The following is a 10,955-nucleotide window of genomic DNA, read 5'->3' on the forward strand; positions in this document are numbered from 1 at the left end:
GGGAATAATGTACCCAGTGGGGGCAAAATCCCCACTTTCAAAACTATCCAATAGTTACTAAAGATAAGATGTGGTACAAGCTGATTGGTTGGAGTAAAAAGTAAAAAATAATGGTTGTTTGAAAGGAGAGAAATTGACATGGTGGGCCAAAATTCCCACTTTAAAATGGTAAAGATAGTGTAGATTGAGATGTGGGTTATGGGGCATGACCATGTGACTTTGTCATAAATATCATATCTGTGTGGTTGTTACACAATATACGTTTTAGTTTATGTACAGATACAACAGAGGAGTGAAAAAAAAGTGTCTGCATTAATGAAATATATCACCAAGTTTTCTCTCCAAACTTCCATTTCTTTTCTTTCAAAGAAATGCTTCCATCTCTTTCATTTCAGGTGAGCAAATTCTAGACTCCTATGCTTAAAAGCTTTTTCCCTATCAACACAAATTAGTCAGAATTTAATTTTGTCATTGTTTCTTTGCCATTGATTTAATTTGGTGATGCTCCAGTTGTTTGTTGACATACACTTCATTTCGGAAAGTATATGAACGAGTTTCAGGCCTGGTAAGTTTATGATTATATTGCATTTGTCCAATGGCATCGTTATTCTATATTGTCATCTAAATATAGAGATCGTCATCATTATATTAGTCAAAATAATCGGTTCAAACAAAGGTTGATATACAGTCGGTCTACATCGGTTTTGGGCCCAAAATAACAAAGAAAATTGTCAAGTCGGTTTGGTACTAAAAGGTGTCGATCGGTTCCCTTTAGTATATGTGACTATGGTGACCCAAAATTTGTGTCAATAAAATACAAAAATATTGTACAGAATTCCATGTAACCGACTTATATACAATACAATTAACAAATTTTGTGTATGATATGTTGGGCTTGATGGGCTTGAATACAATTGCTGATTGAAAACAAAGTTATATGGGCTTAAGTTGAAAGCCTGGTCCGAAAAAAAACCAAAACCACTAATGGGATTTGAGCTAAAATAAAACTATGTGCTAAAAGCACAATCCTGGTTAAGATTGATCTTTACCATACACTTTGATGGTCACGATTCACTTCAAGCACTAAGGGAATTAAAGAAACTTTAATGACTAACCTTATTCTTTTCTTTCTTGCAGTAGAAAAACGAAAGAGAAAAGAGGGAAAACCAGAGGGAGGTACTGCCGAATTTCATCTAGACGATGGAGGTGCTGAAGTAAACAATCAGAAGATAAAGAATATGAAGGGAAGAAGAAGAACACCAAGAAATTTTATGTGGTTCAGCCAAAGGGAGCCTACATCCACGGAGAATTCTTGATCGAGGAACTACAACAACTATTACAAGATGAGTAATCTTTAGCTATCTAGAACTCTCAATCTTTTTTCTCTCATGTATGTACAAGAAGTTTACAGATGTATTTAAAGACAACTTGTATAACTAATTTTTAACAACCTTTGAAGTTGTTTTTCATAGCTTGTAATAACAATCTCCACCTTGAAAGAAAACTTCAAGTTATTTCTTCAGTTTCTCTGTACTGAATCTCTTCTTCTTTTAACCTTTGTCTCTCAGCTCAAACCCTATGATATCGAGGCATTTTTGAAGTTTGAGCTGAGTGACAGTCTTTGTCAATATGTCGGAGGCATTCTTTGAGGTATGTACTTTCAACACTTCTATTTGCTTTCCTTCAACCTGTTCTTGAATGAAATAGTATTTTACATCTATATGCTTTGTTCTATTATGATACTATGGATGCTTTGATAAATGTATGGGACTCTGATTCTCGCAAAATATTTTTACTGTATTCTGTTTGATCCTGAAATCATTTAGGAGACCATTTAGCCATAAACCCTCTTTTACTTCTTTTGAAAGAGCAATAAACTTTGCCTCAGTAGTAGAAAGGGCTATTACTAATTGCAATGTAGTCTTCCAAATTAGAACACACCATTCATATAGGAAGATATAGCCTAATAAAGATCTTCTTTTGTCTAGGTCTCCAACATAGTCAGATTCAACATACCTAATTAGTTCTGGTCCTCTGTCTGATAGCTGTTGATACATTAGTTTAGTACTTGTAGTGCCTTTAAGGTACCTCATTATCCACTTATTTGCCTCCCAGTTCCTCTTACCCGGATTAGCCATATATCTACCTAACAGACCAGTAGCATAAGCAATATCCGGCCATGTAGACACCATTAGATACATTAGGCTTCCTACAACTTGGGAATAGGGAATAGTTGACATTACCTTCAGATGTTCAATGTCAGATTCTTGAGGTGAATTCTCTACTGAGAGTTTGAAATGATTAGCAATAGGAGTACAAACTGATCTAGCCTCTGTCATATGATATTTCTTGAGCAATTTCTAACAATATTGTGACTGATCAATGCTGAGAATGTTTGATTTTCTGTTTCTGATTATATCAATGCCTAGTATTCTCTTTGCATTGCCCATGTCTTTCATTTCAAATTTTGACTTGAGTAGATCTTTGACTTTATTTAATTCTTGCACAGTTGTTCCTGATAATAGCATATCATCCATATAGAGTAACAAATAGATAGGATGAGTGTAGATGTCAGTGTTTATGTAAACACAGCTATCATAGGAACTCTTAATAAAACCATTCTTTTGCATAAAGTCACTAAATCTACTGTTCCGGTGCCTAAGGGACTGTTTAAGGCCATAGATAGACCTTTTAAGTAGGCAAACATGATCTTCTTTCCCTCTGACCTCATACCCCTTAGGTTGGCTCATGTAGATAACTTCTTCTAGAAAACCATATAGCAAAGTTGTGTTAACATCAAGTTGCACCAGCTCTAGATCATTCTGAGCCATAATAGACGGTAAGAGTTCGATAGAAGTTTGCTTGACAACTGGAGAAAATATTTCATTGAAATAAACACCTGGTCTTTGAGTAAATCCCTTGCTACCCACCTAGCTTTATAACTAGGTCCTGTGATCATTAGGAAATCCCTCCTTGAATTTGTATACCCATTTGGATGCAATTGGTTTGCAATCTATGGGCAAAAGTGTCAACTTCCAAGTGTTATTTCTGACTAGTGAATCAACTTCTTCATTCATTGCTTCAATCCATAACTTAGCTTTAGAACAACTCACCACTTCTTCAAATTTTGAGAGTTCTGGTTCATTATATAGATATGAAGCATTTAGAGCTAAGTAGTCATCATATCTTGAAGGTGGCACAATAGTTCTTCCTTGCCTATCTCTAGCTAGGCTGTACCCCCTCAAATCTGGTTCTTCTTGCTCTGGATCAGAAATATCATCTTCTACTTCTTCTTCAAGATGAGGTAGTTGATCAAAAAGTGATTATGAGCTTGAAGGATCAAAGCTAAGGTTGAGAACTTGCTCCACCTCAATTGTATCATTCTTCCTTTGAGGTGTTGTAACATTATATGTAGATCCTTGCATAAACATCTCAGCCTCCCTGAAAATAACATCTCTACTTGTAATACATCTCTTCTCTGTAGGGTGCCATATTTTATATCCCTTTACTTCTTCTGTGAAACCCAAAAACATACCTTTCACAGCTCGGGCAACTAATTTTCCCTTGTTCTAATGGAAAAATCCAGTGCAACCAAACAACCTTAGATTATTTAAGTTTGGAGGTTGTTTGGTCCACTTTTCTTCAAGAGTTAGAATTTTAAGAGATGCTGAGGGCTTCTATTTAGGGTATAGATAGTATAAGATGTTGCCTCAGCCCAAAATTTCTCAGGGAGAATTGCATCTGACAGTAGGCTTCTTACTCTTTCCATAACAGTTCTATTCAATCTCTCTGCCACCCCATTTTGCTAAGGTGTATACCTAACAATCTTGTGTCTAGTAATTTCATGTTGTCTACAAAAAACATTAAAATCTTCTGCACAGAACTAAAGCCCATTGTCAGCTCTTAGATACTTAATTTGAATGTTAAACATTTTTGTAACAATAGTCCTCCATTCTTTGAACTTATCAAACACTAAGTCCTTAGATTTTAGGAAATATATCCAACATTTTCTAGAATAATCATCCACAAAGGTTAAGAAGTACCTAGCTCCACTCAAAGATTGGAAAGGTGAGGGAACCCATAGGTCCGAATGCATATAATCAAGGATGGCCTTGGTTGTATGCTGAGCATTTACAAAACTCAGCGTTGTAGCCTTACCTATCACGCAGTGTTCACAGAAAGATAGGCTTTGATGAATTCTCTTAAGTAAAATTCTCTGATTAGCAAGAGCTTGTAGACCTAATATGTGAGAGTCTTTTGTGCCAAAGATCTCCTTTAGTAGGCTGCTTCTGAATTATAACAAAGTTGAATTCATTTTCTGTACTCCTTGAACAACATAGACACTATTTATCTTGACCCCTCTAAAAATAGGCTTGTTGTTCTTCAAATCTTCACAATAGCCTTCCTTTCCTCTTTATTCACAGCCAATTAAATCAAGCATGCCTAGTGAAATCAAATTTCTCTTCAACTTAGGTACATGTCTGACATTTCTCAATAGTTTGACTTATCCCTCTTCAAGTTTGGGTGATACAAAACCAATACCAACCACTAGACATGAGTTATTATTACCCATGTAAACTGAGCCTCCATCCAATTCTCTATAAATGTTGAGCCAGTCCTTGTGGGGTGACATGTAAAAAGAACACCCTGAGTCTAGAACCCAATCTAGGTTCTTATTCTTCATCTGCCTTCAAATTTGATGTAGCTAGGGCATCTGAATAGAAGTAAGAATCCTCAAAAACCGAGGCTTCACCTGACTGATTTTGTTGGACTTTCTTTTAAGGCTATGGTTGCTTGTTCTTCTGCTCATTTTTCCACTTCAATATTTTACAGTCCTTGATTAGATGTCCAAACTTTTTGCAATATTTACATCTAACCTTAGTTTTCTCTTTGCCCTCTTCTATTGAGCTTTGTTTCCCCTTGTCCTTATTATTTTGTTTAGACTTTCCCTTGACAAATAAACCCTCAACACTGGGCTTATCTTCCTTGTTGGTTAGGAGTTCCATCTCTCTGATTTTAAGGGCTAAAATGATAATATCAGTAGTTAGAGAGTCTCTACCATACTTTAGTGAAGTCTTGACATCCTTATATGAATCTAGAAGTGAGTTTAAAAGCACAAAAGCTTCATTATCTACCCCAATCTCTTTTCCTTGAGTCTTAAATTTAGCAGTAATCCTTTTGAAGTCATCTAAGTCTTCTGTCAATAATTTCAAATAACTCATTTCCCTTAGGAAAAGCTTGTTGGGCAGATTCTTTGTCTCATAGAGCTCATTCAGCTTACTCCACATGTTGAATGTTGTTTCATGGTCGATCACTTGTCTTAAAATATTGTCTGACAAATTAAGAACAAGTGTGCCATGAGCAATTAGCTCCATGTTCTCCTTTTCTTCTCTTATTGCAGTAGTATGTAGCCTGACTGGATCTTCAAGTGCCTTATGATCCTTTTGTTACCCCAAAATGGCTTTGATCTTGGCTTTCCACAAGTCAAAGTCTCCTATCCCATCAAACTTTTCAATATCATCTCTTGCTACTGCCATTTCTCTGTCTGTTTCATTTCGAAAGCTCCAATATTTTTGTTTCTTTAGAATCTTGACTAATCTTGAAGTTTTCTTGCAAGCTCTGATACCACTTGTTGAGCTTGATGAGCTTGAATACAATTCCTGATTGAAAAAAAAGTTATTTGGGCTTAAGTTGAAAGCGTGGCCCGAAAAAAAACCAAAACCACTGATGGGATTTGAGCTAAAAAAAACCATGTGCTAAAAGCACAATCTTTGTGAAGATTGATCATCACCCTACACTTTAATGGTCACGATTTACTTCAAGCACTAACCCTATTCTTTTCTTTCTTGCGGAAGAAAAACGAAAGAGAAAAAAGGGAAAACCAGAGGGAGGTGCTGCCGAATTTCGTTTAGACGATGGAGGTGCTGAAGTAAACAATCAGAAGATAAAGAAGACGAAGGGAAGAAGAAGAACACCAAAAAAATTTATGTGGTTAGGCGCCAAAGGGAGCATACATCCACGGAGAAGCTGATGATTTCTTAATCAGGGAGCTACAACAACTATTACAAGATGAGTAATTTTTAGCTATCTAGATCTATCAATCTTTTTTCTCTCATGTATGTACAAGAAGTTTACAAATGTATTTAAAGACAACTTGTATAACTAATTTTTAACAACATTTGAAGTTGTTTTTCATAGTTATAGTAACATGATGGTAGTCATGAAATAGACTAAGGAAGCATTTAGAGTAAGTTTTGTTCATGGCAGAAAGGGAAGCTCCATTAAAATTAGATTATATTGAAGTAGACAGGTAAGGTTTCATGTTAGTTCTAATGCCTAAAGAAATGATCAAATCCCGCATCTTAATACTCGTTTTGATTACTTTCAAGTCCTTAAATAATTTCAAAAACTGTTTATTTTAACGTTTTAGCTCGAAGATCGGCAAAGAATAACATAGGAAAAACATCTAACTTATATAGTTAAGATGTTTCAGGTACCCAATTTGATACGATAATCATCAACTAATTTTACTATTTTTGAGATGGACAAAAGGGAAATAAAGAATACAAAAACATGATTCTAAATATGTAAGTATGTTTCTAGCATAAATCAAACTTTTATTCAAAGGTAGTGTTTAAATTCAAATAAATCATAGAAACATACAAAAATTTAAATAAAACATAGTTGTTCATAAATAATTAAGTACGTGAGTTGTATATAATATAAATTAGATAAATCTAACAAGCCTTATATGAATAAATAAGCAAAGAACAGATCTTTCGGAAGAAGATTATAACGGTCGAGTTTAGAATAGGTACATATATGAATGAATCGAGATCATGTCCAATAGAGAGATCTTGAGGATATGAAAGTATGGTTAGAAAGACCATTTAAGAAATTGATATCTATTACCTATACCAACAAACATTTCGGTAACTCAGAAATTCTATGTTTGGCGACTTCCTCAAAAGAAGAAAAGTCAACTTTCAATTATGTATAGTATATGTTCCTAGGGTTTATAAAGCTCATAAACTTTTACAAATCCCTAATCGTTCCTTAGACTTTCAGTTTTGTGTCTAATAAATTTCTTATTCTTTATTTTGTATCAAATAGGTGCTTGACCTATTCAACATTTCTTATAACTCTTATGCATGTGCTAGGTACAATAAAAAGTTCAAGATACCAACAACCATAAAATTAAAATCTATATTGATTAGATCGATTAGAGACAAATGTTAGGCACGAAGTTGAAAGTTCAACTACTTGAGCTTTAGTTTCAAAAAATTGAATATGACCACAACAAAATAAGAAAGTTAATGTTTAACGTCTATTTCCACTTGGGCTTCAAACTTGCAAAGGTTGAGCATCACCACTTTAAAGAAAGGATCGACTTTTCAACATCCACTTTTAATTGTCTCAAATTAACAAGCAATCAACATGATGGATTAAGAGTGACGAACGAATTCATAGTCTTGTTCCTTCATGTATGAAGGTTCCTTAATGTGAACCAAAACTCATGATTCGGACAAATCATACAAAAAAAAGTAGACAATGATCAAAACCATGGTGAAGATTTATGCATTTAAAGTATAAAACTACTTATCATAAGAGTATAAATTTCATATTGCTTATGACTCACTTGAGCTTAAAATGTGAACAACCATAAATTTTATTTAAAAAAAAAAAAAAAAAAAAAAACTAAAGTTAAGTCTCCCTAAAAAAACAACTCTCATTCCTTAAAACTACATTTTGACTTGACTCTTCGAATTTTGCACCAAATTCATGGTTAATAGACTTAAGAAAGAGAGATAAGAAGACTCGCATCATAACATTTTCAACTTAATTTCAAAATTCAACAATGTACCGTAGATTTTCCTCCAACCACCGGTGCAAAACAATCAAAGCAAATTTTCAATCATAATATGTATATTCAATAACAATAACAATAACAATAGTAATATGTATATTTGATAACAATGACAGTAACAAAATTAATATGCATATTCAATAATAATAACAATAACAAAATTAATAAATATATTTAAAAACAATAAAAAATAACAAAATTAATAAATATATTAAAAAACAATAACATTAACAAAATTAATAAATATATTCAATAACAACAACAATAAGAAAATCAATATGTATATTCAATAACAATAACAATAACTAAATTATTATATATATTCAAAACAATAACAAAACAAATATTAGATTTTGATTTTCATTATGCCACAAAAATAATCAAAGTACATATATTCAATAAAAAAAAGGGCGAATGAAGTACTTACCGGTGGTTGCGAAGCAAGTCAAACGAGCTACAGAACAGGTCAAACGGGCGACGGAGCTAGTCGACAACGAGCTCAACAGCAACTGTGAACGACATTCGTCATGAGGCTCAGCCGTTTGGCATTCAACATTTTTAGTGAGGCATGAGGATTTGCGGCGGGCATTTTTAGTGAGGCGTGAAGTGTGAAGCGTGAAGTGCTAAGGGGTGTTATCGATTTGAAGAAGAGGATTTGCAGCGGTCGCTCGACGAAATGGTGTTACAATGTGAAGAAGAGAATTTGAAGAAGAGGATTTGCAACGGTCGCTCGACGAAATGGTGTTACAATGTGAAGAAGAGAATTTGAAGAAGAAGGGGGTGTGCGGCAGGGGGACTAGGGCTGAAGGGAGAAGATTATATAGCCGATCTCCCAATGGCGCATGATAGCCGTTGGGAGATCTGTCGAGAACTCCTGACGAGCAGTAGCCAATCGTCCGGAGTTCTACCAATCTCCCGACGACTAGTATACGCCGTCGGGAGTTAGTTCTAACTCTCGACGCTTCTCTTACCTCGTCGAGAGAGACCTTATCTCCCGACGACATTTTTAGGTGTCGGGAGAGCCTTTTTTTCCTGTAATGTTAGATGATGATGCTTTTTAGAATATTTCATAAGCCAAGATAATGAAAGAAGCATGGGAAAAACTTCAAATATCATACAAGAGAGTGGATCCAGTTAAAAAGGCACATCTTCAAGCTCTTAGTGCCAAGTTTGAAACTCTGCATATGAAAGAAAAGGAAGCCATCTCAATCTATTTATCTAGCATCTTAACTATCACCAATACCATTAAAAGACATGGTGAAAAGATTGATGACGTAAAAATCATGGAGAAAATACTAAGTTCATAAGATGTAAAGTTGAACACATTGTTGCCATAATCGAACAAACAAAAGACTTGGAAGTCAAGCATTGAGCAACTTATGGATTCGTTGCAACCATATGAAGAAAAGGAAAAGAAGAAGGAAGAATCATCAATCCATTGCTCAAGTTGCTAGTTGAGGAATTAGTCCTAATAATAGAAGCAGACAAGGACGAGAACATGGTGGACATTGAGGACGAGGAAGAGTTCATGGAAAAAGACGAGGATATGGTTGGAGGCCCTATGAAGACAACAACAATAACTCCCGAAGAGGATCAAGAAACTCAATAAGAGGTCGTGGACAAGGCAACTCAAGATCAAGGTAGGATAAATCAAACATAAAATACTATAAATGTCAGATCCTTGTCATTATGCCTCAAAATGTAGAACTCCCAAAATCAATAAAGTTAATGAGAAGGTAAATTATATTGAAGAAATAAATCAAGAATATGGCACCTTATATATGGCTTGCACGGTTATTAAATGAAGCAAAGATAATAGATTGTACCTGGATACCGAGGCACGCAACCATATTTGTGGAGAAAGAAGCATGTTTACAGAATGCAATGAATCAGTAAGTGAGAATGTGGCTTTTGGAGATGAATCAAAATAGAAGTAAAAGGAACAAGTAACATTTTCATTCGATTAGAGAATAGTGAGCACCGATTACTTCAAATGTCTATTATGTGCCAAATATGGAAAGTCATATCTTGAGCCTGAGCCAACTCTTAGAGAAAGATTATGACATTCGATTAAAAGAAAATAACCTTTCTATAAGAGACAATACAAAGAACTTGATTGCTAAGGTGGCAATGACAAAAAATAGAATGTCTTTACTCAACATTCAGAATGACGTCGCAAAATGCCTCAAAATGTGTTACATAGATGCATCTTGACATTGGCATCTTCGATATGGGCATCTCAATTTTGGAGGATTAGAGTCACTCTCCAAGAAGAGCATGGTGAGAGGGCTACCTTCCATAAGCACCTTGATCAAGTGTGTGAATGATGTCTACTTGGTAATAGTTTAAGAAAAGCTTCCCAGAGAAGTGAAACTCAAGAGCTCAAAAGCCTTTGGAACTCTTACATATAGATGTATATGAATTGATTGAGCCAGGTTCACTTGGTAAGAGTAGCTATTTCCTTCTCTTCGTTGATGGTTTTTTTTTTAGAAAAACATGGGTTTATTTTTAATGCATAAATCAGAGGTGTTAGAGAAGTTCAAAAAGTTTAAATCCCTTGTTGTTTAATTTGAGCTTTGGTGTTTCACTCTTATATTCAAGCTTTGTCACCCTCATCTACAAAGTCAAGCTTTGACGCATCATCTTAAAAAAAGTATGGCTTTTCCGCTTTACTCTTAAAGCCGAGCCTTGTTGCTTCACATCAAAGGCATACTTTGTTACCTAATATGTTGAAATATAAACTTGATTTTGGGCCTAGTCCAAAAAAAAAGCCCAATTTCTAAAAAGTATCAAGTATTAGAATATTCTAGAGATAATACTTGTATGAGATACTTAGAGTAGATTCAAGAATTATCTAGAAAATATGAGAAAAAGTGTTATTGTAATGAAAATTGTAGGGAGACATTTGTAACCATTAGATCATAATGTTGACAAAATCCTAGTCATAGATTTAGGGGTGCCAACTAGTATAAATAGGAGGGATGTCCTACCATTTGTATGGAGCAAAAAAAAAAAAAATAGAACTTCTCAATAATACAAGTAATCTCTTTCTTAATTCTCTCTTCTAAATTTCCTCCAACCTCAACAT

The 10,955-nt window shown here is 34.6% G+C and overlaps 1 long non-coding RNA gene across 1 annotated transcript; it reads left to right on the plus strand.

The window, feature by feature from the left end:
- The first annotated feature begins 253 nt into the window (after positions 1-253).
- Positions 254-6,207, plus strand: LOC120087737. The gene is made up of 4 exons (XR_005484667.1): positions 254-395; positions 511-565; positions 1,138-1,650; positions 5,856-6,207. It is a non-coding gene; the product is annotated as an uncharacterized LOC120087737 (long non-coding RNA).
- The last annotated feature ends 4,748 nt before the right edge of the window (positions 6,208-10,955 follow it).

Source organism: Benincasa hispida, chromosome 10, assembly GCF_009727055.1.
Source record: "Benincasa hispida cultivar B227 chromosome 10, ASM972705v1, whole genome shotgun sequence".
Classification (NCBI taxonomy): Eukaryota; Viridiplantae; Streptophyta; class Magnoliopsida; order Cucurbitales; family Cucurbitaceae; genus Benincasa; species Benincasa hispida.